At 49.0% G+C, this 27917-nt stretch overlaps 1 protein-coding gene and 1 pseudogene across 1 annotated transcript in view; one reads left to right on the forward strand and one right to left on the reverse strand.

Moving 5' to 3' along the window:
• The window catches only part of LOC147717640 (E3 ubiquitin-protein ligase TRIM39-like), a 548239-nt gene that overhangs the window by 363849 nt on the left and 156473 nt on the right, over positions 1-27917 (reverse strand). The window lies entirely within an intron of this gene.
• On the forward strand, positions 7120-7795 carry LOC147717641 (uncharacterized; annotated as a pseudogene).

Genomic DNA, 27917 nt, shown 5'->3' on the forward strand with positions numbered 1-27917 from the left:
CTATGTCAGGACCGGAGGCTTCGGATTATGCTATATCTTCCTTCGCTTTATTAACATAAAGACTCCACAGCAGCTTAGGAAAAGATATAATAAGAACAAAAAATGCTTTAAACATAAAGCATTGACGTAATGTTCAACAAAAATTAAACAACAACTCCCAAGAGTCTCTTTGCGTAACAATAGTCCATAGTCCTTTCACACTGTCCATTATCACTATATAACCGGACTTCTCATCATCTTCCTCCTCTTTCTTCGCTGCTCCCGCAGCCAGATAAGTGCTTTTCTATATGTTTTCTTTTCATTGTGATTGATTGTCTTGTGTACGATCATTGGGGGACTCCTTGCATGGTTTATTCCCTTACAGAGTCCCCAGTTGCGGGAACGTTCTTCGTTCCTACGCGACTTTATTCCCACTTGTGTGCGGTGTGTACATAGACCGCAAGGGGGCGGCCTGTCGTCTCGCCGACCCTCCGGCGCGCCTCCGCAGTACAAGGAGCCGCGCCGTGGAGTCTGCTTGCGCAGGGGCCGACCCTCGCGTACCCCTCTGACACCTGGTGATCCGGGTCTGTACTTTTGCCCACTTTAGACGCCCACTGGGGTCTGTATAGCGGTTCTGACCGCGTGAATCGCCTTCGGGCGAGATCTGTGCACCTCTTTACCCTTGTGTGGCCTAGCGCGCTTGAGGGGTACGTAGACCCGGTCCCGGCGTGGAGGGTCTGCGCGCTTGGGGGTTGGTGCAGCCCACCTGCCACGTCAGCTGGCCCAAAACGTGATCGCAGCCGCTTGGCCTGCCCACATTCGAGAACTTTCTCGGTTGCCGCCCTCTTGGGTGCCCCGCATTTGCCCTTGGTTCCGAGATGGAAGGGGAATACGATGAACAAGCCTGCCCCTATCTGCAGGATGACGAGTTTTATCAGGCGGTGGACAATTCCATCTATCGTTGCGTGACGGAGGTGGTAGGGCCCATGGAGAACCGCCTTTCCGCCCGCATCGTGGAAGAGTGCGCGAAGCTGGCAGCGGCGCATGTGCCTCCGTCCCCCGAACTCCCGGGGACGTCCGGCGGGTTGCCACCCGCTCCGAAGAGACCTCGTGAGGAGGGACCTTCTTCGGAGGCCCAAGGCGTGGACAGGGGCGCTTTCGAGCGTCTTCGTGACGCCTTCCTGGCCAAGGCGACGGCGGTGCCCCCTGCACCCTTGGTGAACCCTGGCACTTCGGGCGACGTGTCTACGGCGCCCGCCTCCCCGATCTACGACTCTCCGGACACGGATGACGACGGGGAGTCGACCCGTTCTTGGCTTCCGACACCTTCAGTGAAGGAGATGCCCCGGGACGAGTCGGGCATACTGGACCCGGACGAAATCGTCCACCCCCGATCCGCGGCCTGGGCCCCGGGGGAGACGGTGGCGAAGTTTGTCGCGGGCAGGCTGCGCAAGCCCCTGGAAAAGGAGGCGAGGGGTTGCCTGCGTGGGGAATGCCCTCGGCCTACTCTGGAAGGGAAAGTGGCCATGACACCAGAATTGGACCCCAAGATGGCCACCTTCCTGGCGACATTTATGAAGGACCCCAGGAAAGGGATCGACCGGTCCTGGCGGGCTTGCCAGGACAAGTTGTTGGATGCGGTCGGGCCCGCCACGAAGATCCTCGATATGGCGGAGGAGGCTCGAGCGAATGGCACCGTCATTTCACCGGAGGTGCTCTCCAACTGGGCCCAGAGGGTGATCGTATTCTTGGGCAACGCCAACTGTGCCCTGTCCACGGAGAGGCGGCGTTCGCTCCTGATCAAGCTGGATCCGAAGCTGGGGGACCTGGCCTTTCATTCGCGAGCTGGGAAAGTTCGTGAATACGTTCACGTCGCTGGACAAGGCTCAGTCCAGCATCAAGAAAGTGTTCCACCAGCGTTTTTCTGGAGGGGCCGGTCGCGGCAGGGGCCGCGCGATCGGCCGGGGTCAGCAGACCAACAACAGAGGACAAGGCTCCGGAAGAGGTCAATACCAGACCTCAGCCAACTACACCAACTTCTACCCCACGAGGGGACAGCGCTATGGTGGCAGAGGGTTCAAGAAGAACTCCGGACAAGGAAATGCCCCCGGTAAGTGTACTTTGCTTGGATCAGGTCCGATTGGGGGGCGGCTGGCAAGCTTTTACGGGGAGTGGGAATTGCTCACTGCCGACGCTTGGGTTTTGCAAACTGTAAGAGGTTTCCATATCGAGTTTTACGACCAGCCAACTCAGGCGAGGCCCCCGCGCCCGATGGTTTTTTCAGAATCCGACGCGCGATTGATAGACGGAGAGGTCTCGGACTTGCTGCGCAAGGGAGCCATCCGTCTATCAACGCGCCACCCACATGGGTTCCTCAGCAACGTCTTCTTAGTAGACAAGACGGATGGGGGCAAGAGGCCTGTGATCAATCTCAAGGAGTTCAATGGGTGGTTGGTCTACCGTCACTTCAAGATGGAGGGGATCCACCTCCTTCGAGACGTGCTCCTCCCTCGGGATTGGATGGTGCGACTGGATCTCAAGGATGCCTACTTGGTCGTTCCCATCCACCCCCCTCATCGTCGCTTCCTACAATTCCGGTGGGACGACAAGGTGTTCGAATTCACCGCCCTGCCGTTCGGCCTTTCTTCGGCCCCGTGGTGCTTCACGAAAGTCCTCCACCCGGTGGTGGAGTTTCTCAGAAGTCAGGGGGTCCGGATGCTAGTATACTTAGACGACATCCTCCTCATGGGGCAGTGCCCGGAGGTGCTGGCGGGCCAGCTGCGTCAAGCTGTCGGCCTGCTTCAGAGACTAGGGTTCGTCATCAACGGCTCCAAGTCGGTTTTGGTTCCCACTCAGCAGATCACCTTTTTGGGTTTCGTGGTGGACTCGGTACAGGCGGTCTTGAGCCTGCCGGGTCGGAAGGTCGCGAAGATACGACACCTGCTTCGGCAGACGATCGCAAGGGATCGTACGTCACTGCGTCATATCGCCAAGGTGGTGGGCCTTCTCTCGTCCTCCATCCAACCGATTTTCCCAGGCCCACTGCAGTACAGGGCTCTTCAACGCTTGAAGGCGCAACATCTGCGCCGTGGGATGAGTTACGATCAGTGGGTTCCCCTCACGGATGAGGTGAAGGAGGAAATGTCGTGGTGGCTGTCTCACATGGAGGCATGGAATGGTCGAGCGATCTTCGGTTCGGCTCCGGACCTGATCATAGAGTCCGACGCCAGCAGGTCGGGCTGGGGCGCCCGGTGCGGGGATTTTTCCAACGGCGGCGCCTGGTCGTCAGAAGAACAACAATTGCATATCAATTGTTTGGAGCTCCTTGCGGGCTCCTTCGCAGTTCGCTGTTGGACCAAAGATTCGGTCAAGGCTTGTGTCCTGTTACGGATGGACAATATTTCGGCGGTTCGGTATGTGAACCACCTAGGAGGCCCACGTTCCCGCGCCTTGGCGGACTTAGCGAAGGACTTCTGGGATTATTGCCTGTCTCGTCACATTGCGGTGACGGCGGAGTATCTGCCAGGCCAGGCCAATCAGGTAGCGGATTGGCACTCTCGACATCTCAGGGACGCCAGCCAGTGGAAACTGGATCCGGAAGTCTTCCGGTGGCTACACTCCCTCTGGGGCCCCTTCTCGGTGGACCTCTTTGCGTCCCGTCTCGACCACCAGCTGCCGCGGTTTTACAGCTGGAGGCCGGACCCTCTAGCGGAGGCCACGGACGCGTTCTTGCAGGATTGGAGTCGGGAACAGCCGTTTGCGTTTCCCCCGTTCTCCATGATCATGCGAACGGCGGCCCAAATACGCCGCCAGGGTGCGGAGCTGGTGTTGGTTACACCGCTGTGGAGGTCTCAAGTATGGTTTCCGGTTCTTCTGGAACTTTCTTGGGATTTTCCAATCCTACTCCCCCTGTTTCCTCTGCTCCTGACGAACCCGGATCAGGAACCTCACCCTCTCGTCATGCAGAACACTCTCCGCCTCGTGGCGTGGAGGCTCTCAGGAGACGCTAGGTGCTCCCGGGCCTTTCGGGGTCGGCTGAGCACTTGCTCTCCAAAGCATGGGCCGATAGTACGACGAAGCGTTACAGATCCGCTTGGCTTAAGTGGATGCGTTGGTGTTTACGAAGGGATCTGGATCCCATGGTCGCAGGCCTTGTTCCCGTGCTGAATTTCCTGGCGCATTTGGCCGACAAGGGTCTAGCGTATAGGACGATCAATGCTATCCGGTCGGCGATTTCTGCGGGCCATGATAACATCAATGGCCATCCGATAGGGGAACATCCTTTTGTGTGCCGGCTTCTGCGAGCTGTTCGCCTCGCACTGCCGCCAGAACCCAGGTACTCCGTCCTTTGGGACGTCAATTTGGTTCTGAATTTGTTCCGGTCGTGGCCAGCCAATTCTTATCTGTCTCTTAAGGAGCTGTCGGCGAAGTTAGCCATGTTGTTATGTCTGGTTTCTTGTAGGCGCGTCTCGGACGTGCGCGCGCTGGATGTCTCTGCACGCATTTTTTCCCCGGATGGGGTTACTTTTACCGTGGGCCGACGTACTAAGACGTCGTCGCGTTCCATTTCTTATCCAGCCTTTACTGACACTCCTAAGTTGTGTGTAGTGCAATGCCTCAAAGCATATGAGGACCAGACCTTGGATCTGCGCCCTCCGGGCGAGCGTCAGTTGTTGATTGCCCTGCGGAAGCCACACAAAGCTGTCTCCTCCCCCACTATTGCTCGGTGGGTGCGATGGGTCATGCAAGAAGCGGGCATCAATACTTCTCTCTTTGGAGCACACTCCGCCAGGGGGGCCATGGCCTCTAAGGCATTCTCGGTGGGTGCTCGTCTGGAGGACCTAATGCGAGCAGCGGATTGGTCCTCGGATTCCACCTTCAAGAGGTTTTATTTTAAGCCGGTGGTGGATTTGGCTCAGTTGGTGGTAAGTAAGCTTTAAACTAGCATAATCTGAAGCCTCCGGTCCTGACATACAATCGAAATTTGCCTAGCTTACGTAACGGTAAGTTTCAATTCTATTAAGGACACGGAGGCGAGGATTATCCCACCCAGGCCACAGTGGTGTCTCTACCCACCCGTATGGCAGTAAGTAAAGCGTTTTACTTTACATTGTCAGTACTGTGTTAATGACTGAATGCTCCTCGCCTTGTTGTCGCATTCCTGGGCCACCTCGCTGATGCTGTTCCTTTTTTGACAGGCAACGACGGTGCTAAACAGGACCAATGAGGCTCAAGCGTGATCTGCGCGAAGAAAGAGGAGGAAGATGATGAGAAGTCCGGTTATATAGTGATAATGGACAGTGTGAAAGGACTATGGACTATTGTTACGCAAAGAGACTCTTGGGAGTTGTTGTTTAATTTTTGTTGAACATTACGTCAATGCTTCATGTTTAAAGCATTTTTTGTTCTTAATATATCTTTTCCTAAGCTGCTGTGGAGTCTTTATGTTAATAAAGCGAAGGAAGATATAGCATAATCCTCGCCTCCGTGTCCTTAATAGAATTGAAACTTACCGTTACGTAAGCTAGGCAAATTTCGATTCTATGTTCAACTGATTATTGAAGATTTACCTTGTAACAGACGTGCTGTGCTTTTTCTATTCATCTTTAAATAAATACTTGGATTTATGAATACATTGAGCATTCATCGTTTTAATATTGGCGACAAGGGACCTCTATTACATTTCTGCCACGTAATTGAAGCACAGAAGCAGAAATCTCAAGAATCCAGGGAAGAATATTCCAAGACGGCATTACTTACTGAGGAGAAGAAGCGGATTGCCTTTCATGCGGTTTTCCTTTTTCTCCGGTGAATTTAAGTGAAGTTTGGAGGCTTCTGTACAATTCTGTACATGTTCGGCGTTTCTGTGAGTAAAAAGGCAAAGGCTCGAGACGAACTGCACACGTCCTTCTATGATGCTTGTTGTGTGATACATCATCCCTACATCATAGCGCAAGACGTTTAGCTGCGCTAGTGTGTCATCACGCAAAACGTCGAGCCGCCATTTTGATTTCCATGGTAACTGGTTCACTGAAGTTACCGGAGAAGCAAACACGAAGCGCATTTATTTTGGATTTGAAAGAAAAGGTAAATGTTTACACGCGTATGCATTTCATGCGTGTTTCATCAATATAGACATTCTACGCTCGCTTTTTAGAGCAGTTTTCAATTAAACCGATTTTTTTTATCATCTGTTCTTCGAAGATCGTTTAACTATTCGTGAGATTTACATTACATTATAACTCTGCTATTTGTATACATTGAAGACTGGAAGAAGAACACATTTTATTTTCATTACATGACTGCCATCTACTGGATATATTGAAAATTACTTTGAAACTGAAGATTCATTTACTTGGATACAACTTGATTTTTCAACAACATTTTGCACTATCTGCAGTTATTTCTTCATTTTTCTGGTTGTTATTTTAATTTGTTTTATGATAATATATAGGCACTCTATTATTTATTTAGGTTTTTTTTTACATTTAAAGTTTTATATATCTCTTGAATATGCAATTTGATCCTCCATCAACATTTTTACAGTCCAAGGGTGATCCACCTATTCCATGGACTAGATGGAAAGAAGAATTTTTTACTTATCTCAAGGCAATGGATGGAGAACGGATTTCTGCGGAGAGGAAAAAAACATGTTTTTACATTGTCTTGGTTCAGAAGGACAGTTAGTTTTTAGAACACTACCAACCTGTTAGGTCTGGTGGTGATACTAATGTATATGACGAAGCTGTTTCAAGAATTGAAGGGAGATTTAAATCTATTACTAGTGTAGCTCTCAACAGATTCAAATTTTATACAAGAGTTAAGGATGACAGTGTTTTGATAATTTTCTTACTGCTCTTCGAGCATTGTCATTACATTGTAATTTTGGTCTTATGACGGATGAAATGATCAGGGATCAGCTCATTGTACACGTAAGGAGTAAGAAAGTTCAGCAACAGTTATGGATTTTAGGTGATCCTAGCTTGGAAACCGCTATCAGTACAGCAAAAGCTCTTGAGCAGTCAGATAAGTGGATTAAATCCTTAGACAAAACGTCTACTTCTACTCCTTCTACCTCCAGCAATGAAGTCAGTGTTGTTAAACCTCATGAAACAAAAAAGAATTATTATTCCAATAGGAATGATAGTAAGAATAAGCAATTTTTTAGTTTCAGATGTGGCAATCCGGACCATATTGCTTCTTTTCCACAGTGTCCCGCTATTAATAGACAATGCAACAAATGTGGACGTAGTGGGCATTTTTCTAAAATGTGCAAAACTCCCACTAAATCTTTCCAAGATACAAAAAAATTGTCATTTCCTACTTCTAAACATTCTAGTGGTAATGTGTCATATGTTAATGATGAAGGGAGGAGTGACCCAGATATTAAGGAATCGGGTATTGTTGTATCTGTACAAGAGTCATTTGATATTTCACAAGCTGATAGTCTATCTTCTCCTAAAAGTCTTGTTAAAATCTTGAGGAGGGTGTTATAACTCATGGTGGACTCTTGTTCTCCATGGACTATTATCACTCAAGAATATTGTATAGAATCATTTGGAGATTTAGTGGATATCAATGCTTTATCTAAACCTGATATCATTGCTTATAATTTTGATGGATCTATACTCAATTTCATTGGTTTCAAGGAGGTTCCTCTTACCATCAAAGGTAGTTCTGCTATCATCAAACTATATGTTGCATGAAAGGTGTGAATGTCTTGGGATGGAGAGATCAAGCAAAACTAGGAGTTACATTGAATCCTAGGTTAAAGGATCCTGTGTCAGTTCTTGCACTATCTGATGGGGGAGTCTAGTGTATTACCTGTATCCACTGAATTTTCCCAGTCCTTTCCAAAAGTGTTTTCTGATAAATTAGGTAAATTGAATGGTTTCAGTCACAGGATCAAGGTTAAACCTAATACAGTTCCAGTTAAACAAAAGCTAAGGGGGGTTCCTATTAGTATTAGGAATGAGCTTAGAGATAGGTTAGATACTATGGTGAAGGAAAACATAATCGAGGAAGTGGAATCTTCTGAGTGGGTTTCGCCCATTGTTTTGGCTATTAAACCTGATAAAAGTATTAGGTTATGTGTGGATTTAAGAGCACTTAATAAGAATTTAGTTACTGACTGTTATCCACTTCCCAATATTAATGAAATGCGATGTATGTTGGATGGTGCATGTGTGTTTTCTACATTAGATCTTAGGTCTGCATATCACCAAATCGAGCTTACTGAAGACTCAAAACAATTCACAGCCTTCATCACCCCTCATGGTTTATTTCAGTTCAGGAGGATGCCATTCGGTATGGCTTCGGCCTTCCAAAGGGCCATGTATCATATATTTAAAGATCTAGGATTATTTGTCAAGTGTTTTCAAGACGATATACTTGTTTTTTCTAAAAATGAATTTGAGCATCATTCTCACCTTAAAGAGGTATGTTCCAGACTAGAATAGTATGGCTTAACGATTAAGGCTAGCAAATGTAATTTTTTTTGTAAATCTGTCAAGTATTTGGGACATACTCTTTCTGGAGAAGGGGTTGTACCAAAGAAAAATCTGGTGGATGCCATTATGAAAGCACCAGCTCCTGATAATAAGGAAAAGTTACTCTTGTTTGCAGCGTTATGCGATTATTACAGCAAATTTAATTAAAAAGTTAAACAAAAATAGTTCTGTTGATCTTGATTGTATTGCCAAACGTGTTGAAGATAAACAACAAAAAATTAAGATCTTTGATTCAAAAATGAATGTCAAAGTTAATGATTTTGTGGTAGGAGAATGGGTGAGGATTAAAAAACTTGGTTTTCTTGCCAACGGGTTTTCCAAATTTTTTCCTCCTATTAAGGTGGTTATGGTTTTTAAAAATTGTGTGGTCACTCAAGATGGAAGAGTTTGGAATGTTCGTAGAGTGGCTAAATGTCCTGATACTTACAAGCCGTTTAATTCTCAGATCTCTTGTCCTGATAATAACCTGGGAAGATTGGTTGCAAATGCTACTTACCAGTATGCATCTGTTCTTGGCATGTAGGGCTGCTGACATTCATATCTGTGCATAGTCCGCCACCTAGTGTTGGGTCCGGATGATTGCACATTGTTGTCCTGGAAGAGTCTTCGAAGTATCACGAGATAGGTGGCTCCTCCCCTGGACTACAGTGCGCATGGGCATCGCCTCCATCCCCAGATTGTTTTTAGCCATAGGCAGAGATGGAGTGAAGAAGTGAGTGATGACCATGCTATGAGCATATGTTTGTATATGAATACATACTGCAGCTGCTACAGGCGCCGGGGAGGAGGGCGGGCGATATGAATGTCAGCAGCCCTACATGCCAAGAACAGATGCATACTGGTAAGTAGCATTTGCAGTTCGAGGCATGTGGGCTGCTGAATTCATATCTGTGCATAGAATACATAGCAGTCCCTCCATTAGCGGCGGCCGCCCGTGCCAGCTGCAGCAGTCTGAAAAAGCGTTTTTAGAACAGCCTGACCAACAGCTGCCTGTTGTTTTGAATGCACGTCTACACAGTAGTGCTTGGTGAAAGTATGAGTGGTAGACCATGTGGCTGCTCTACAGATGTCTTCTAAGGGAATGTTACCTAAGAACGCCATAGAGGCCCCCAACTTCCTAGTGGAGTGGGCCCTCGGTGGTATAGTGAGAGTGCGCTTTGCTTTAGCGTAGCAGATCTGAATGCACTTTACTATCCATCTAGCTATTCCTGCTTTGGAGATTGCGTTTCCCTTGTGTTGAGTGGCAAAAGCAACAAAAAGTTGTTTGGTTTTGCGGAAATCTTTTGTCCTGTCCACATAATACATCAAGGCCCTCTTCACATCAAGAGTGTGGAGCATCCGCTCCGCCAGCGTCTCTGGGTTTTGGAAGAACACCGGCAATTCAATAGTTTGGTTCATGTGAAACTGTGAGACCACTTTGGGCAAGAATTTAGGGTTAGTGCGGAGCACCACCCTGTTGGCATGTACCTGGAAGAAAGGTTCTTGGATGGTGAGCGCCTGCAGTTCGCTAACCCTCCGTAGCGATGTGATTGCTACTAAGAAAGCCACCTTCCAGGTCAGAAACTGCAGTTCGCAAGAGTGTAGTGGCTCAAAGGGGGGACCCATCAGCCTTGTAAGAACCACATTGAGGTTCCATTCCGGAGCTGGTGGAGTCCTTGGTGGAATGACTCTCTTGAGTCCTTCCAGGAAAGCTTTGATAGCAGGGACCTTAAAGAGTGACAGGTGTTGCCTATTTTGGAGGTATGCTGCCATAGCCGACAGGTGAATGCGGATGGAAGAGTAGGCAAGATTACACCGATACAGGTGAAAGAGGTAGCATATGATGTTTTGAATGGAGGCGTCTAGCGGGTCAATGCTGTGCTCCACGCAGTAGACGACAAACCTCTTCCATTTAGCCGCATAACAAGCTCTAGTAGTGGGCTTTCTCGCTTCCCGAATGATGTCCATGCAGTCGGGAGGAAGATTGAGGTAGCCAAACTCTAGGACCTCAGGAGCCAGATCGCCAGGTTGAGTTGTTGCGGATCTGGGTGCTGAATGTCGCCATGGCTCTGCGTCAAAAGGCTGGGAGTGAGATGAAGCCGTTGATGCGGTACCACGGAGAGTTCCAGAAACGTGGTGTACCATGGTTGGCGAGCCCACGTTGGAGCAACCAGGATGAGCGTCATCGAGTGTTGCCTGAGCTTGCGTGCCACCAGCGGTATCAGAGGTGCTGGGGGAAAAGCGTACGCAAATCTGCCTGACCAGTTCATCCACATCGCATTGCCCTGTGATTGGGGGTGTGGGAACCTGGCGGCGAAGCTTTGGCATTTTGCGTTCTCCTTTGTGGCGAACAGGTCTATCTCTGGATGACCCCACCTTTGGAAGTACGGTTGGAGTACTGATGGATGTAACTCCCACTCGTGCATCTGATGGCTGTGTCTGCTGAGCAGATCCGCCATTTGGTTGTCCTTGCCTGGGAGATGTTCTGCCATGAGGAAGATGTTCCTCTGAATGGCCCACTTCCACATGCTCTGAGCCAGATGAGACAGCTGTGGAGAGTGTGTTCCCCCTTGCTTCTGGATGTAGTACATGGCCGTCATGTTGTCCGTCCGGATCAACACGACCTTGTTGCACAGATGTACTTTGAACGCCTTTAAGGCCATGAAGATTGCCATCAGTTCCAACACATTGATGTGCATCTTCCTTTGCTGAAGTGTCCATAGCCCCTGCACTGTGTAATGGAGTACATGCGCTCCCCATCCCTGGAGAGAGGCGTCCGTTGTCAGGATGATCTGTGGGACAGGCTCTTGGAATGGTCGGCCCTTGCAAAGGTTTTGTGGATTCCACCAATGCAGAGAGTTGTAAGCCCGACCGCTCACCAACACTAGGTCTGTCAGTTGCCCATGAGCCTGAGTCCACTGACGTGCCAAGCACTCCTGAAGCGGACGCATATGTAGTCTCGCGTGCGGGACAATGGAGATGCAGGAGGCCATCATGCCTATCAGCTGCATGAACACCCTCGCCGGAAGCGAGGTCTGGGGTCTGAATCGTTGGATCAGCGCCTGGATACCGGCGATTCTCGCTGAACTCGGCTGCGCAGTGGCCGCCAGAGTGTTGATTGTCGCGCCCAGATACTGTCGCACGTGGGCGGGCTGGAGATGGGACTTTGGGTAGTTCAGAGAGAATCCCAGATCGTGCAGGAGGTGAATGGTGCGTGACACGTGGTCTACGCACTGCTGTTCCGTCTTTGCCTGAATAAGCCAGTCGTCTAGGTATGGAAAGACATGGACGTGCTGGCGACGGAGATGCGCTGCTACAGTCGCTAGGCATTTGGTGAAAACTCTTGGTGCCGTGGTGACCCCGAACGGCAGGACTCTGAACTGGTAATGCTGGTCTAAGATCTTGAATCTGAGATACTTCCTGTGTGAAGGATGCAGGGGAATATGGAAATAGGCATCCTTCAGATCCAGCGTTGCTAGGAAGTCCCCCCGTTGAAGCAGGGGAAGCACCTGCTGCAATGTGAGCATATGGAAGTGCTCTGAGTTGATGTACCAGTTCAGGGGCCTGAGGTCCAGGATCGGCCTGAGTGATCCGTCCTTTTTGGGAATTAGAAAATACAGGGAGTAAACCCCTGTTCCCCGTTCTTGCAATGGAACGAGCTCTATCGCCCCTTTTTGCAGCATGATTAGTACTTCTTGCTGCAACAAGGTCAAGTGCTCGTCGGACATAGCACGGCCTCTTGGCGGTATGTCCGGTGGAATGGACGTAAGTTCTAGACAGTACCCGTACTGGATAAGAGACCTCACCCACCTGTCCGTGGTGATGGACCTCCACGCCGGCAGGAACTGCTGTAGTCTCCCCCCGACAGGTGTTGTGTGATCGGGGGGAAGTGACAAGACGTCACTGCTTGTTGGAGGCGGTGGACCTGGAGGCATTGTTTCCACGTCCTCTGCCCTTGATATTATTGCCTCTGTAGCCACCCCTGCCCTTGTTGTTGTTATACGAGGACTGGGTGTTACCCTTGTAGTATTGCGTGGACTGGGATGCCTGGCCTCTTGAGGTGCCTCTTGAATTGGAGCGGCGAAAAGAACCACCCCGAAACTGCTGACTTTGTAAAGCCCCCATAGACTTGGCAGTTTCGGTATCTTTCTTCATTTTCTCTAGGGAGGCATCCACCTCAGGGCCGAACAGATGGTCAGGATTCACCGTCTGACCCAGTAATGTGGTTTGTATGTCGGGCTTGAACCCATAAATTCGAAGCCAGGCATGGCGTCTGAGTAACACGCTTGTATTGATAGCCCTGGAGGCAGTGTCTGCTACATCTAGGGCACATTTGATGGATGCATTAGTAATGAGTTTACCCTCCTGAATGAGCATCTCCCCCGCCTCCTTGTATTGGTCAGGCAAGTGTTGTAGGATGGCCTCTAATGTGTCATAATGGGCCCTATCATAACGTGCAAGCAGGGCTTGGGTGTTAGAAATCCTCCAGATGTTTGCTGCCTGTGCAGCAATGCGTTTGCCTGATGCCTCAAAGATCTTTGACTCTTTGTCTGGGGGAGGAGCATCACCAGTAGTCTGCGAATTCGCCCTCTTTCGAGCGTTGGACACCACCAGGGAGTCCAATGGCAAATGTCCCTTAATATACGTGGGATCCGTGGGCGCCGCCTTATACTTCCTGTCGATGCGAGGATTGACCACCCGCGCCCGGGTGGGCTCCTTGAATACCTCCTGTGCATGCTTCAGCACCCCTTTGAGCATAGGTAGCGTCTTGACTTGCTTTTCGGCTACCGAGAAGGTGTCGACCAAGAAGTCCACATCCACAGGGTCTGAGTGCAGTTCGACGTCATGGTTCGCTGCAGCTCTCTCTATTAATGCATTAAACGCCGCCGAGTCCTCCGTCGGGGACGTCTTTGTGGCGAAAAGTTGAGTGTCCTGACCTGACTGCAGGTCGTCCGTGTCGCCTCCTGCCGTCCAGGGCACCTGCTCCTCGTCCGGATCCGAGTACGCAGGATAGTTGTACTCGTCGTCCTCCTCGTCCACCTCAGGCACTGGGGAATGGGCCGGCGAGCGTTCCATGGCTTGTGGAGACAGAGGTTCCATCAGAGCCGAAGAGTCCGCAGAGTACTTTTTGCTCTTAAGTGGAATCCTAAAAGGTTCCAATGGCGGCTCCGACGTAATCTTTCGTTTGAGGAGCGACAATTTTCCGGTGTTGGCGTCGATTGTCACCTCTCGACGTTCCTCCACCGCGAGCGGTTGGAGCCGAAGCTTCGATACCACCAAGGCAGCTTTCGGCGTTAATACTTCCTGAGAATGTCCGCTCTGCTTAGGCGCGAAGGCCTTCGGCGCCGACTTGGGAGGAAGGGTAAAACGGATGGGCGTTTGTTCCTTGGCAGGCTTCGGCGTGGGCCTAGGCACGACAGTGTCCTGGCTGGGAACCACAGTGTACTGTTGGATCCGCTTCAAGGATTCTCCCACCTTCTTAGTAAGGGATGCCGAGGGCTGAACCGTCTCGAGCGACTCTTCGTCTCCGAGAGCCCGGTCGCCGGCAGGCCTCTTCTTCGGTGCCGACGCCCCCTGGCCTGTCGCACCGTCGGCGTGACGCTTCTTCGAAGCCGTCTTCGGGTCCGCGACCCCTCTCGGTGCCGACGCAGCCGCGTCGGAAGTCTTCACTTTCGGTGCCGACCCAGAGGACTTCGGGTCGGCCATTTTGGCGCGGCTTTTGTGGTCGGCCATCTTGGCGTGGCTCTTCGAGTCGGCCATTTTGGGTTTCGTGGAAGTTGACGCCTCCAGAACCTTCTTTACCAACGCCAGTTTCGGTTTCGGTTTCGCATCCGAGGGTGCGGGACCGGTTGGCTTCACTTTCGGTTTCTTGCCAGAAATGTCCGTGACCGGGCCCGGAGGCGGGGACGTAGGACTTATAGTAAGATCTCGGGTAAGGCCCGAAGGCGATCCCTCAACCTGGGCCGTATGACGGGGGGAAACCCCGGAGTCCGTTTGGGGATGCTCTTCCTCTGAGCTATCTCCCATCGCGGCACAAATCAGTTCGTCGTCCCCTACCTCACCGGAGACTTCGTCGCAGGCCTCCTCGTCCGCGTCGTAGGCCTCTTCCTCGGACGCGGGGCCAGAGTCCGACTCTTGTACGCCGGCCTCCTCCTCGATCGATTCCTGAAAGATGTCATCAGGTGGGGGTGCCGAAGCCGACAACTGTGCCTGGAGTCGATTAGCCCGGCGAATCTTCAAAGTTTTCTTACTCCTAAACTTTGAACACGCCATGCAGGTGTCTTCACGGTGATCCGGTGACAAGCATGTGTTGCACACAGGGTGCACGTCGAGGTGCGAATATTTCGAGTGACATAGCGGACACTTCTTGAATGGAGTCCGCTCCATCGCAAATGCGGTAGTGTAGGCCCGTCCGCGTCGAAGCACGTGGAAGGGCAGTAGGAGATTGGAGCTGAGAGTCAGTAAGAGAACCCGAACGCAACTATACCGACGCCCAGCCTAAAGACCTTTTGGTCTCAAGTAAAATCGAACAACTATCGGTTCCGAAGGAGGGAACCGAAAACACATCCGAACCCTATGGCGGAAAAAAACAATCTGGGGATGGAGGCGATGCCCATGCGCACTGTAGTCCAGGGGAGGAGCCACCTATCTCGTGATACTTCGAAGACTCTTCCAGGACAACAATGTGCAATCATCCGGACCCAACACTAGGTGGCGGACTATGCACAGATATGAATTCAGCAGCCCACATGCCTCGAACACACAATTACGAAAGATGTCCTCAGAACTTGGTACAAAGTGATTTATCGATTGCCTCTAGAGTTAAAGATAGTGTTAGATCCAAAAGAATACCCAGTAGATATTCAAGTTAATTTCTTATTGTTTAGGGATATGTGTTGCATTCTTTCTTTATTTAATTTATGTTTTGTCTATCTATGTTCTCTGGTTGCTGGAGCCTGGAATGTATGATGCGTGCCTGCATCTTACATGCTGGGTTCCAGATTCTATGTTCAATTGATTATTGAAGATTTACCTTGTAACAGACGTGCTGTGCTTCTTCTATTCATCTTTAAATAAATACTTGGATTTATTAATACATTGAGCATTCATCGTTTTAATAATTACTCATGAAACACATTAGAGCATAATCACAAATGTACACTGTGCCAACTCGCACCAGGTATGACTTTACAGGGGATTATATACATTTCAGGGCCAAACGGGCCGGTCATAATCATTAGAACATGCAAGTAATAAAACAACCAGTAACTAATGGTAAACACTGCACTTGGCATAAACATATTACGCATCAATCATAAGCAATGCACCCTATCAGTATCACAGCATATTTCATAAGCCTATCATGCCCCCCCCCCACCCCTAGGGATAAAATGGCACAATATGACACATATCCTCACCTCACCAGGGCATCTTAAGAACAGCCAGCAAACACTGGTAGAGGTAATCCAAGCATGAACATTTTAGGCGTACATTGCCGCTTTACCTAGGAGAGCATATTATGCAGAACCTAATAATCACGTCCGGCACAACCATAGGCCTATACTTTGCCAGACAGTGTGTCAGCAGTGGCAGCTGGTGACAATTGAAAGTGGTGAGGCGTATAATTATTGCCGTACTGCACTATGACGAGTAAGCATAGTGAGCGAGCCCGACCAACTTAAGGGGGATCCAGGGGTAATCTCACCCTTTCTCCCCCTCCCGCCCCCAAGAGAAAATTTTGAAAAAGGTGGACAAATGGTGCATTTTCAAGCAAACCTGAGGAAGCAGGAAGGTTAATAAAGCAATATGATTGCATTATTTATCATTTAAGAAATTGCCAATTTTTATGAGTTATAGAGGACAATCTCTGCGTATGCTGATGTGGGGGGGGGGGGCATATTGTGCCTGTGCGTGACTGTCCCATGTGTGGTTTGTGTGAAAGAGTCACTTGGAGGGTTGCTTGCTAAGTGGCTAAACGGCTACCCTGTTAGCTACTTTTTGGAATGCTAGGCGGCTTATTGGAATGCTAGGCGGCTTATATTGTAACATAGATGGCCGAGCCCGATTTCAGGCTGCCGTGGTTTTAGAGCACGCAGGCTTTACCAGCAGAGTGGCCGCGCTTTTACTAAATGGCCTGTCATGACTAAAACTAGTTTCTTCCTGTAACAGCTCAGAAATATGTCCGTAAGTCAAAGATTGAGACTGATGTACAGGTCCTATTGGTGAAAGAAACATGGTGGAGCCCTCAGAATTTCCCCTGAACTCAGATTCCAAGGATCAGATTAAATTAACGGATGTGTTTAAGACACTTTGGCGGGATCGAGTTAGGAAGGCATTGAAGGGTAAAGACCAGACGAGTTAGGGAAATAGACAGCATACACTGAATACCATATACCTACAATCAACTGTCACCTGATCCCACCGTATATTACATTTATTTATTTGTGAGTTTGTATAGCGCTGGAATCGACTCCAACTGGAGTATCTCTGCGCTTTGGTGCCGGTTTGATAACCACAGAGGAAGAAGTAAAGGTGGAGCTAGATCTCATTTATAAACATCAGGGTTTTAAGTTGTTTTCTGAATTTCAGATGTTCGGTGCAGGGTCAGAGGAAGTCTGTTCCACAGTGTGGGTCCTGCGACAGATAATGCTTTCCTTCCGTGCCTGGCTTTTTTGGCACGAGGTACTACCAGCAGATGACTTTTACCAGATCTGAGCGATCTGGAGGGGATGTAGGGAGTGAATTTCTGTTCTAAGTAGGTAGGGCCTTGTCCGTTTATGCTTTTGTGAATGATACAACATATTTTGAATTTTGCCCTTTGTCGAATACTGAGCCAGTGCAGTTTGTTAAGGAGTGGTTTCGATGCTGTTCTCGGAGGGGCATTTAGGACAAGGCGGGCCGCCGTGTTTTGGACTACCTGGAGTCTATCCAACACTCCCTCATTGGCGGAGAGAAGCAATCCGTTACAATAGTCGATTCGACTCAAGATAAGGGCCTGCACTAGGGTTTTCCTGAACAAATCTGGTAGCAGGGGAAAGATTTTTCGCATCATGCTAATGATGTGAAAGCATGAGCCAGCCACGAAGTTACTGTGTTGCTTAAGCGACAGTTCTTGGTCGAGGCGGATCCCTAGATTTTTGACGACCTGTTTGGGCTCTGGGACAGTACCAAGATCAGATGGCAACCAATCCGGGGTCCACAGTATTTTGGCCTCTCCGAATAGCATGACTTCCGTCTTGTTGACGTTGCACTGTAGATAGTTGGTTGACATCCACTGTGCGACGGCTTTCATGCCAGAAGAGAAGGAGTTCCTTAGTTCAGCGGTGAGATTTTTAAAGGGAAAGAGGAGCTGCGTGTCATCCGCATATGACACGGGGATAAAACCAAATTTGCGCATCACTCTTGCCAGGGGTGCCATGTAGATGTTAAAGAGTGTTGGGCTCAAACAAGAGCCCTGTGGCACCCCTTTTGTAATCTCTACCTCCGCTGACCGATATTCACCCATGGTGACAGTCTGGGTGCGATCGGATAGGAATTACCCTGTAAATTAAATCATCTTTCAAATTGAGAGTTATTGGGATGCTAGGCCTCTGGCATCATCTGTGATAAGAATTTGCAGACCACCTAATAAATAAATATCAGGCCTAACAACTAAAGCATCACAAACCAGCCATATATCAATTCACAGCACGTAACGTTATGGGTCAGGTTTGCAATTGACATCATTCCAGTTTCACCATTACCTTTTTCACTGAGTTGGTGCTGTCTACACAGCACTGCGTGGTGGCAGGTGACTTCAATTTCCACCTTGACGCGACGGACGACCCGGACGCGATTAAACTGTTGGGTCTTACACCGTTCGTGTCAGGGCCAACACATGAGAAGGGGCATACCCTGGATCAGGTGTTTTCGTCTGTCCCGATTTTGGAGGTCGAAACCCTGCTGGTGCTTTGGACGGATCACAGGTTGATCAGATTCTCTGTGCTGGAGAGCGGGCGGTTGGTCAACAGCGCCCTTACGCTGCCTAGACTGGCCTCAAGAGAGTTGCAGAGAGTGACGCCCGACATGCTGGAGCAGGCGCTTGTGGATCACCCATGCCATCTTTCGGGTGATCTGGAAAGTGACACCGAGGCTTTGCAGCTGTGGCTCACCGAAAGGCTGAACGATCTTGCCCCTAGGGCAGCCCCCCGGTCCACGGCGACACAGCAATCTGCACCGTGGTTCACGGAGGCGCTTCATGTGGCTCGCAGCCAATGTGAAGTGGCCGAGAGGACCTGGCGCCTTCTGTATGATGGGGAGGCTAAACTCGCCTACAGGGCGGCGATGAAGGCCTACCATCGGGACATCCTGGGAGCTAAGAGGGAATATTTGGCCAGGAGGATCGAGGCATCTGCAAACTCCTGTAAGGAGATCTTCACCATTGTGAAGGAGTTTACGACCCCCAGCTCCCATTCGCCTCCATTAGCTTCTCCGGATGCTTGGGTATGTGATCTTGCCGACTTCTTTACCAACAAGATCAAGGCGATTCAGGCATCCTTCGTGGAGGGACCGGAGGATGGAAGCGGCATCACTGGGGCGGGCAGTGGACCTCCGCACACGCCTGTGGCGGTGTTGTCTGATTTCCCTGCTGTTTCCAGCGATGCGTCCAGGCTGCTGCTGGCCAATCTTAAATCTGGCTCGCCACTTGACCCCTGCCCCGCCAAATTTTTGGCTGGGATGGCGGCTGTGGTGAACCCGCTGGTCAACCCCATCCTCAATGCCTCCCTGAGGGAGGGGAGGGTCCCTAGCTCTTGGAAAAGAGCGATGGTGATCCCCCTCCTGAAAAAAACTGGTCTTGACGCCGAGGCTTTGGCCAACTATAGGCCAATTTCACTTCTCCCGGCTCTAGCGAAGATTACTGAAAAACACGTCCACGGCGTCCTGTTGAGCTTTTTGGAAGCTAACAATCTGCTCCATCCTTCCCAATCCGGTTTCCGTCCTAATTTTAGTACGGAAACGGCTTTGTTGGAGGTCACTGAGATCCTCAGGGAGACCTTGGATGTCGGCGGTAGGGCCATGTTGGTCATGTTAGACCTGTCGGCGGCTTTCGACACCGTCCCCCACAAGGCGCTTCTAGCTAGGCTTTATGACATCGGCCTTAGGGGGACGGTGCTCAAATGGTTCACATCTTTCCTTGAAAGCCGCCGCCAGACGGTCTGGGTTTCCCAGAGTTCTGCCGAGATGCCGCCACTGGGAGTCGGGGTTCCACAGGGCTCTGTGTTGAGCCCCACGTTGTTGAACATCTTTATGTCCCCTTTTGCGGCCGTGGTGGAGGCATATGGGGCCCAGATAGTTTCCTACGCCGACGATACGCAACTCCTCTTCACATGCAGTAAAGACCAGGAGTTTGATGGAGAGAGAATTCGGGACTGTCTTGTTGTGGTCTTCGACTGGTTCCAGCGGAACAGTCTGAAGGCCAATTCAAGTAAGTCTGAGGTGCTATTCTTTGGTTGCGTCGCCGATCCGGAGTGGCAGCAATGGTGGCCGTCCGACATGAGTCCTCCGGCACAGTCTTCCTTGGTGGCTAAAAATCTGGGTGTCAAGCTGGACAACCAGCTGTCGCTGAGAACTCATATTCTCGGTCTGGCTGGCACCTGTTATGGAATTTTGAAAATGCTCCGCAAATTCCTGCCCCTACTGTTTGAGGAGCACAGGCGGATTACTGTGCAGGCTCTTGTTGGATCTAGGCTAGATTACGCCAATGCCCTCTTTCTCGGCCTCCCTGACTATCTGATTCAGCGCCTTCAGGTGGTGCAGAACTCCGCCGCCCGGGCTATTTTTGGCCTGCGAAGACGAGCACGAGCTTCCGGGCTGCTACAGACGTTACATTGGCTGCCCATCCGGAAGCGGATTCAGTTCAAATCCCTGACGTTGATGCACAAAGCTTTGTTTGGATCAGGGGCCGGATATCTACGGCGGAGACTGGCCTTCTATCGTCCAGTCCGCTCCTTGCGCTCGGAATCCCTTTTTACAGCGGTGGTCCCGCGGGTGAGGAAGGCCCGTGCGGGAGGGCGCTCTTTCAGCTGTAAAGCTCCCCAGCTGTGGAACTCGCTTCCTCTCACGCTCCGCAGCACTGCCAATCTGCTCCAGTTCAGGAAGAGCCTGAAGACCTGGCTTTTTAATCTTTAGGCTGTTTTTACTGTTTTCTTTTCTGTTTCTGATTCTATTCTTGCTGTGTTCTGTTATTTTTACTCTGAGTTGCAGGTGGAAAAGCGCCGGGACACTATTTGAGTAGCCGTACGCTATACAAAAGCACCATAACATAACATAACAAACTCCTAAAATAGCTTCGGAAGCTCATGAGTTTTTTTATCTGAATTCATTTAGATAGTCCTGCTTGTCATGACACTTTTTGGCCACATACCACAACTTTGCTCACATACTGAGGCGCCATTTTGAGAGCGCTTTTAAAGTGCACAGGATATTATTGCCATAAACAAACAGAATACCAAGACAGCAATAACATGGGCAAATCCTAACATATATGTAAAATCATTTTTCTAACAAACAATTTTAAATTTGCGCTGTCATTACCGATGGCCTGATTATAAATTCATTCAAATATTACGATATACCATAGTTCACACACAAATGTAATTAAATTAATTAGTCTTGCCTAAACAGGCACACAAATTTCACGAACACCTGAAAACTCAAATTTCATCATATGTACTACAATTCATTCGATTGAATCGTAAAATGTCATTGAGCATTTCGTCCATGTGGGAATGATAATCACAGCCCAACGGCGTTCAGATAAATTACCAACTATCTGCATAACTCTGTAGTTCTGTACATCAAATACAGAGGTTTGAGACAGGAATAATAATAAGTAGTGCACCGCATTCATATTTTCAGCTCCATGACCGCAAATGAACAGGTGCAGGATCCCATGCAGAAGCAATCATTCACATAAAACAAAAGTACACACAAATATCAAATGCTGAATCCTAGTAGGCATTTGTAATGAGATGGCCCATGCTAGAAGTGTTACCCTGGGATGGTTTGCTTAGAGCAGGTGGGTGTCCTGCCCTTGTCGCTTCTTCCACTGTTGGTGCCCGGGGCTTTAACGTTTTTATGTACAGTGCTTGGTATGTGACCAGGATTTATAGAGCGATGAATCTGTCATTGGTGTGGCCCATAGCGGGGTGTGTTTTTTGGAACGTGCATTTGAACACTTATCCGTGGGTTTGTGTTATAGGTGGAAACATGTCTTAGCATTGCAGCCTGCCTGTGATGCATGCAAGCTTCAGAGCAATGTCTGGGAGTGAAACAGACATAGTGCCAAATGGAGTTATGTCAGATCATGCTGCTTGTTTGACTGTTTTAATAACATTAATCCACTGTATCTGGATAGAGACTGCAATGATGCATCCACGTATAGCGCATAGTTCTACCTTTGCTGGCGCAGTAAATAATGGGCACTCATTCAATAATTCACCTTTCATCAATTGAAGAAGGATAAAAGGCAGGCCAGGCAGGAAGCGAACTTGCAGACTCCCCTCGGTAGCCAGACGCACGCCTGAGGGGGTTAATGCACCCTCTGCAGAGATCTGAGATACCACAAGCCAGGGGTGCATGTGAGCTGCAGTGTTACCCAATGCTTTGCCACATTGCGGGTCAGCCCTTGTATGAGAGAGGGCAGGGGTGAATTGGGGTGACGTGCACTTCAAGTCTCAACTTTTTTTCTAAAATTAATGAGAGGGATTGCGGGTGGGGGGTGGCTGGGATTTCGAGATTGCTCGTTTGCCGAGAGGTTGATTCATGGGTTCTCCGTGGTTGACAGATTTGAATTCTAGAAGGAATGATCCTGGAGGGAGCTCTGTTTCTCAAACCATGTGCTGCCCCTCCTCGTCCTGGGTCCCCCTCTTGGGCCTTTGAGCCCTTCTGGGGTCATTGTCAGACACAGTGAAGTGATTTATGGGCAGCCAAAGCCAAATCTGGAATTTCTGAACACATTCAATCAATCAATCAATACATTTATAAAGCGTGCTACTTACCCGCGAGGGTCTCAAGGCGCTGAAGGGAGAGGGGCCGCTACTGCTCGAATAGCCAGGTCTTGAGGTGTTTCCTGAAGGTGAGATGGTCCTGGGTCAGTCGTAGGTGTGCGGGGAGAGAGTTACATGTCTTGGCGGCCAGGTAGGAGAATGATCTTCCTCCCGTGGTGGTTCTGCGAATCCGTGGGACGGTGGCGAGGGCGAGGCTGGCGGAGCGGAGCTGGCGGGTAGGAGTGTAGAACTATTCATGGTCCCTACCAATCTGCAGGGCTGGGGAAGGTTTATCGCCTAACTTGACCCGTCATCTTTTCAGAAACATCGGGCTGGCTGCCTCAGAATCTCCATAGTTCTGCCACCACAATGGTCTCTGGCAGCCCCCTCAACCCTACCCAGGACAGCACATCCACCCTTTCAAGTCCCCTTTACAGTGCCCCCTTCCTTTGCAGCTGGCATTGGGTGACGTTGTCCCTAACATAACTTACAAATGTCGAGGACACAAACCAACACTGCAAACACGACATCCAATGTCATCCTGGGTCGTTTTTAAAGTCAACGAATAGGACCAAAGACAAATAAATAATAACAATATTCATCCACGTCACAAATCCGGACCCGGCTTGCAACAGGTGCAGACAGCACTCATCTTCATGCAGTTTTCACATTTCATTTGTGATTCTGTATTTTCAGGTTCAGCTGCGAAATAGATTCCAGAGATTTACCTTGGGCTCTCACAATCTCCTGGGAGGGACAGAAGGCAGCAGGTTAGTGGGACCCGGGTCCTATTTTACAAGTTTCTCACAGCTACGTCTCCAAGATCATGTGCTGCTACCAGGAGACTGGCTCCATTCGCCCTTTGGTCATCAGTGGCAGCAAGGTCAAGGTGAGAACCTCCACTCTGGGACGGCTGTATGGAGGGTTGAGTAGGTGGAGAGAGACAGCAGGTGCAGAACGCAAACCTCCACCTCGAGGCATAGAGCTGGCACACTGAGGTGCCTAGGTTTGGAGGGGGGCGGAGACCCTAGGTATGAACTTCCACTCTGAGGAACAGACCTGGCACACTGCGGGGCAAGAGGAGAGTAACAGCGGGCACCAGGTGCACAATTCCATCCTGTGCACAATGCTGGCACACAGAGGGCTGGTTAAAAGAGGGGCGGGAGGCGCATGGTATTCACTTTTACCTCCAGCACAGAGCTAGCACACCAAGGAAGCAGGAGGAGAGAGGGACAGCGGGCACACTGTTATCCTTCTCCTCCTGCTGCGGCATTGAATGAGTGCTAACAGCACTGTAAAGGAGAGAATGTACATGGGGAAACATTCCAAGGTGATCACCTCCTTCCCTAGACAACCTGCAGTGCTTGAGTGAAAATGAAGCAGTAGAAGCAAAGTGAATCCCTCCACACTGGGAGGGAAGCACGAGCAGGCCCAGGATGACCACTGCTCCATGTGCACATGGTGTTCGCCCAGTGGACATACCGAGAGGAGGCCAAAGTAAATACCTTGTCTCCGAGATGCTGTAGGAGCACCACTGGCAGACAGTGGCCAGCAAATGCTGGAGGGAAGGGCCTGCATCGTGAATGTGCACACTGCTGGCACTGTGGGAGCTGCAGGAGGGAGGCTGTATGATCATTGGCTTCAAAACAGTTAATTTCAGTGAAAAAAAATGAAAGTACTCCAGAGGCAGGGCTTACATCCCCCACCAGATGAAAGAAAGTTACATAATGGGGATCCGTGGCCAACAGCCAATAGATCAAGGGAGCTACGGGTCGAAAAAGTTTGTGAACCACTGGCCCAGACTATGACGATGACCAACAGCCATTACAGGGGCAACAGGATGAAACCCATGTGGCTAAGGGATGTGCAAGACGTACAGAGATTACAAACAACTTTATCTGAAGTGAGTGATGACATGACACTTTGGAAAAGATGCATCACACATGGAGTAGTGCTTGGTGCACAACTCCATGACAATCTTTTATTCTAGTCTTAAACAACTAGAGAAACCTAACTCTCAAAGTACAATTTGTTTTAAAGAAGACAAAATTAGCCCACACAAGCGAGTCTGTCGAGTCATTGTTTAGGTCCCCCTTGCGCTGGCTTGCTACTCAAATGCGCTGGTTAGGGGGGGCACATGCAGTGTCAGACCCCAGTGGATGGCGGCATGTTCGTCTAGTTGGGCAGACCTGTGCAGACACCATACACACCTGATCTCTCCTCGCTCTCAGGTGGCGGGGGTATGTGGGGCAGACAGGCTCTGGGTTTGTATGTTTTCTAGGGCCGTTGTGTCTCACTGCTGCCAGGACGTTGCTTGTGGTTTGTGCAGGTCACATCAGTTTCGATGTTCAGTGTATGCCTAGCCAGGCTTGATGTGGCATTTGACAGGCAGGTGATGGACCTTGAAAGTTGTCAATCAGACCAATATACTGCTTGTAGAGCATACACTGCGCCCTATGCTCTTGCTCATTTGTAGTTTGCCAGCACTCCCCTGACCCTTCTCAACTGCCTTGGTCAGTCGTCTCTAATGGTTCATTTATTTTTTCTTCTGCAGGTAATGTGTCCTTAGGATGGATCGCTCCAGGCCACCATAAATGGACATTGTTGCAGCCCCTCCTGCCTTGGTCTCAGTGTGGGTGCTCACAGGCCTATCCTCTGTTGTGGTGGTGTGCATCGCAATAGACTGTTCACTATCAGCAAACGGGGGCTGTAGAGAGGTGTGGGCTCTCCTGCGGTTGATGTAGATTTGCATGGTGGCAGTGATGTTGCTGTGGGAAGTACTTGATAAACATCAGTCCCTGCATCCCCTCCAGTTGTCACAGGTGCAGTAATATGAGGGCTGTTAACTGTAGGACATATTTGTACATAGTGCCAAGACCGCATACCATTTATTTACAGAAAATATGATGTGACTGCAGCACGTGTGCATGACATGTTGATGTGCCCATGTGTTTGGTTGTGGTCAGCAGCACTCCGCACACTGATGAAGTGCATAACAGCTCCCATGATGCATTACCTGTCTGGACGAAGCACCTCAATGGAGTATTTCATGCTGTGTTATATGTGATGTGGGTTTCCAAAATGTGTGGCCAGGGTGCGACAAACACAGAAGACCCTGGTGCCAGTTGCGATGGAGGTGTCAATGTTCACAAGCATGCTGACACAATCTGTTTCAAGAGTCCCCTTGATCAACCTCTCCATGGCAGTCGGGGGGTGTATGGATGATCTACCTCCAGCCTTTTGTCCCTCTGCCTTCCTGGTGGCCAGCTTGTACTTGGTTCTGGGGCGCAGGTCATACTACTACTTCCTGATTTCAGGGATGGTACTCTGTGTAACCCCCAGGGAATTTACCTTTTCCAGTATACTCTTCCATATGCTGTTCTTCTGTGCATTTGGGACTGAAAAGGATACCATCCCAAAAAGCTTGCCCATATGTTTTACGCAGTCCTCTGTGAGCACCTCGAGCTCCCTCTCGAAACATTTAATTTTTTGCTGTCTGTTGCTCCAAACTTCCTTTCCTTCGCCTGCAAGCATAATGTGGTGTGCGGATATTTCCCGATAATTACAGCCTGTGCCTGGTAGGCACATCCTGTAATTAGCCTCCACCTGGGCTATAACAGTATCAACTTTCTCCCAGCTGCTTTTGACCCCCATTTCTTAAATTGGGATTTTGTATTTAGAAATCGCTATTTAGTGATTTCTTAATATCAATTGCGTCTTCGTAGGAATCGCTATCAAGAAATAGTTTATACATACCTATTTGCAAATCACAAATAGCAACTTCTACTGTATCGCTATTTGCAAGTCACAATTTTAGAATTTCTAGGCAAAAATCTTCAAAGAAGGTTAAAGACTTGTGCACTATTTACGTCACTAGCCTTTTCTATTCAAACTTGTAGACTCTCCTGAGCCAATTTAAAGAGGATCCTAAATTCTCATATACCTGATGAAGAACTCCCCACCTAGTTGCTTAAAAGGGTTATTATAATATCATAGGGCATGCATCCAGATTAATTCCTTATATGCAAATAGAATGATCCAACCAATTGGTATTACAAATACACATTCCTGTTGAAGCCTGACCCTAGTGCCTTATACACATAAGTCATTCAATTAGTAATTCAGTTAGTTATCCTCATTCTGAAATATAAATGGTTGGGTGATTATAAATCCAGATAACTCTATTTTTGGAGGTGCAATTGAGTTATAGCAGCTTTCTTCTGATACAATATCCAACACTAGAATTGTAGAAGTTAGAGGTTGGACCGCAGTAGGCATTCCGATTGCAAGTGGTATCTTTGTATTGCTTAGAGACAAAGTAACTACACCCTAAAAGCTTATTCTTTGTGCTTCATAGTTTCATGGTAAGCTACATACTTCCGCTCAGTGATGCTTCTTGTTGCTTTTATGGCCCAACTTCACTGAATGGCACCAACTTAACACCAAATCTAACTCATACATATTACTGAGACAAAATTGACTGCAGATGTTTCTAAACGGCTGGGAATGCCATGGTGGAGGCAGGCCCCTGTCCTAGCATCCCTAAAATGTTGACATTGCAGCTCCTATGTAATAAAAGAATAGGGTCACAAAAATAAGAAAAAAAATACTGTGATGTGAAGGTACATGTTGGGAGCGAAAGCAGAAAATAGACTCAAAGTGGAAGTTCTCTTTTAAGCACAGAAACAACTTTGAAAATGGATAATGCCCAAATCTGTGGATCGTGACTACAGAAACGGTCGCAAGTCATCGATATATTTTTGTGAGCCCAAAGGAGGCGGGGACACCACTTTCAACCCGCCTTTTGATCGTGTTGTATAGAATTCTAAAATTTCAAGCAGAGAATATGGTACATATTATAATAAAATACACAGGTCGATACTGCAAACCACAAATCTATTTGTGACTTGCAATGTCTTCTTAGTACACTGCAGCTGTGGCTTCTATACTCTCGATGCCTGAATATTTGCAGTGTTGGGTTCGTGAAAGCAAAACTCGTTCAGGCCCTACCTGAATAATGTAGGCATTGGAAGGTAAGAGTTGAAGTTTGACACCCCTTTCACAGTCAATACCACCCCCAATGTAGGAGGAAAAAATTCAACTAATAATATCCACCTTTTGTTGGATATCTTTCCCTTAGTTTCTGGGAATATTTGTGTTCTTTTTTCGTCCGGGTCCACAATGGTTGATATGGCAGCCCCAACATGAAAATCACAAGTTACAATGATGTTGGGGTGAATCCCCTAGGCTAAAATACAGTAAGTTTGGGTCTGACTAAAGTTTTTCCCTTCGGTCAGGAAAAGTAGGTTTACAACTCTAAATGAAGTGGCAATAGAGGGTGGGGAATGGGACACAAGCCAAATTTCATTAAGAAGTCTATTGTCCACCCTCCTAAAAATTAGGCCTTGGGAATTTGAGAAAT

The sequence above is a fragment of the Lissotriton vulgaris genome, chromosome 5 (assembly GCF_964263255.1).
Source record: "Lissotriton vulgaris chromosome 5, aLisVul1.2, whole genome shotgun sequence".
NCBI lineage: Eukaryota > Metazoa > Chordata > Amphibia > Caudata > Salamandridae > Lissotriton > Lissotriton vulgaris.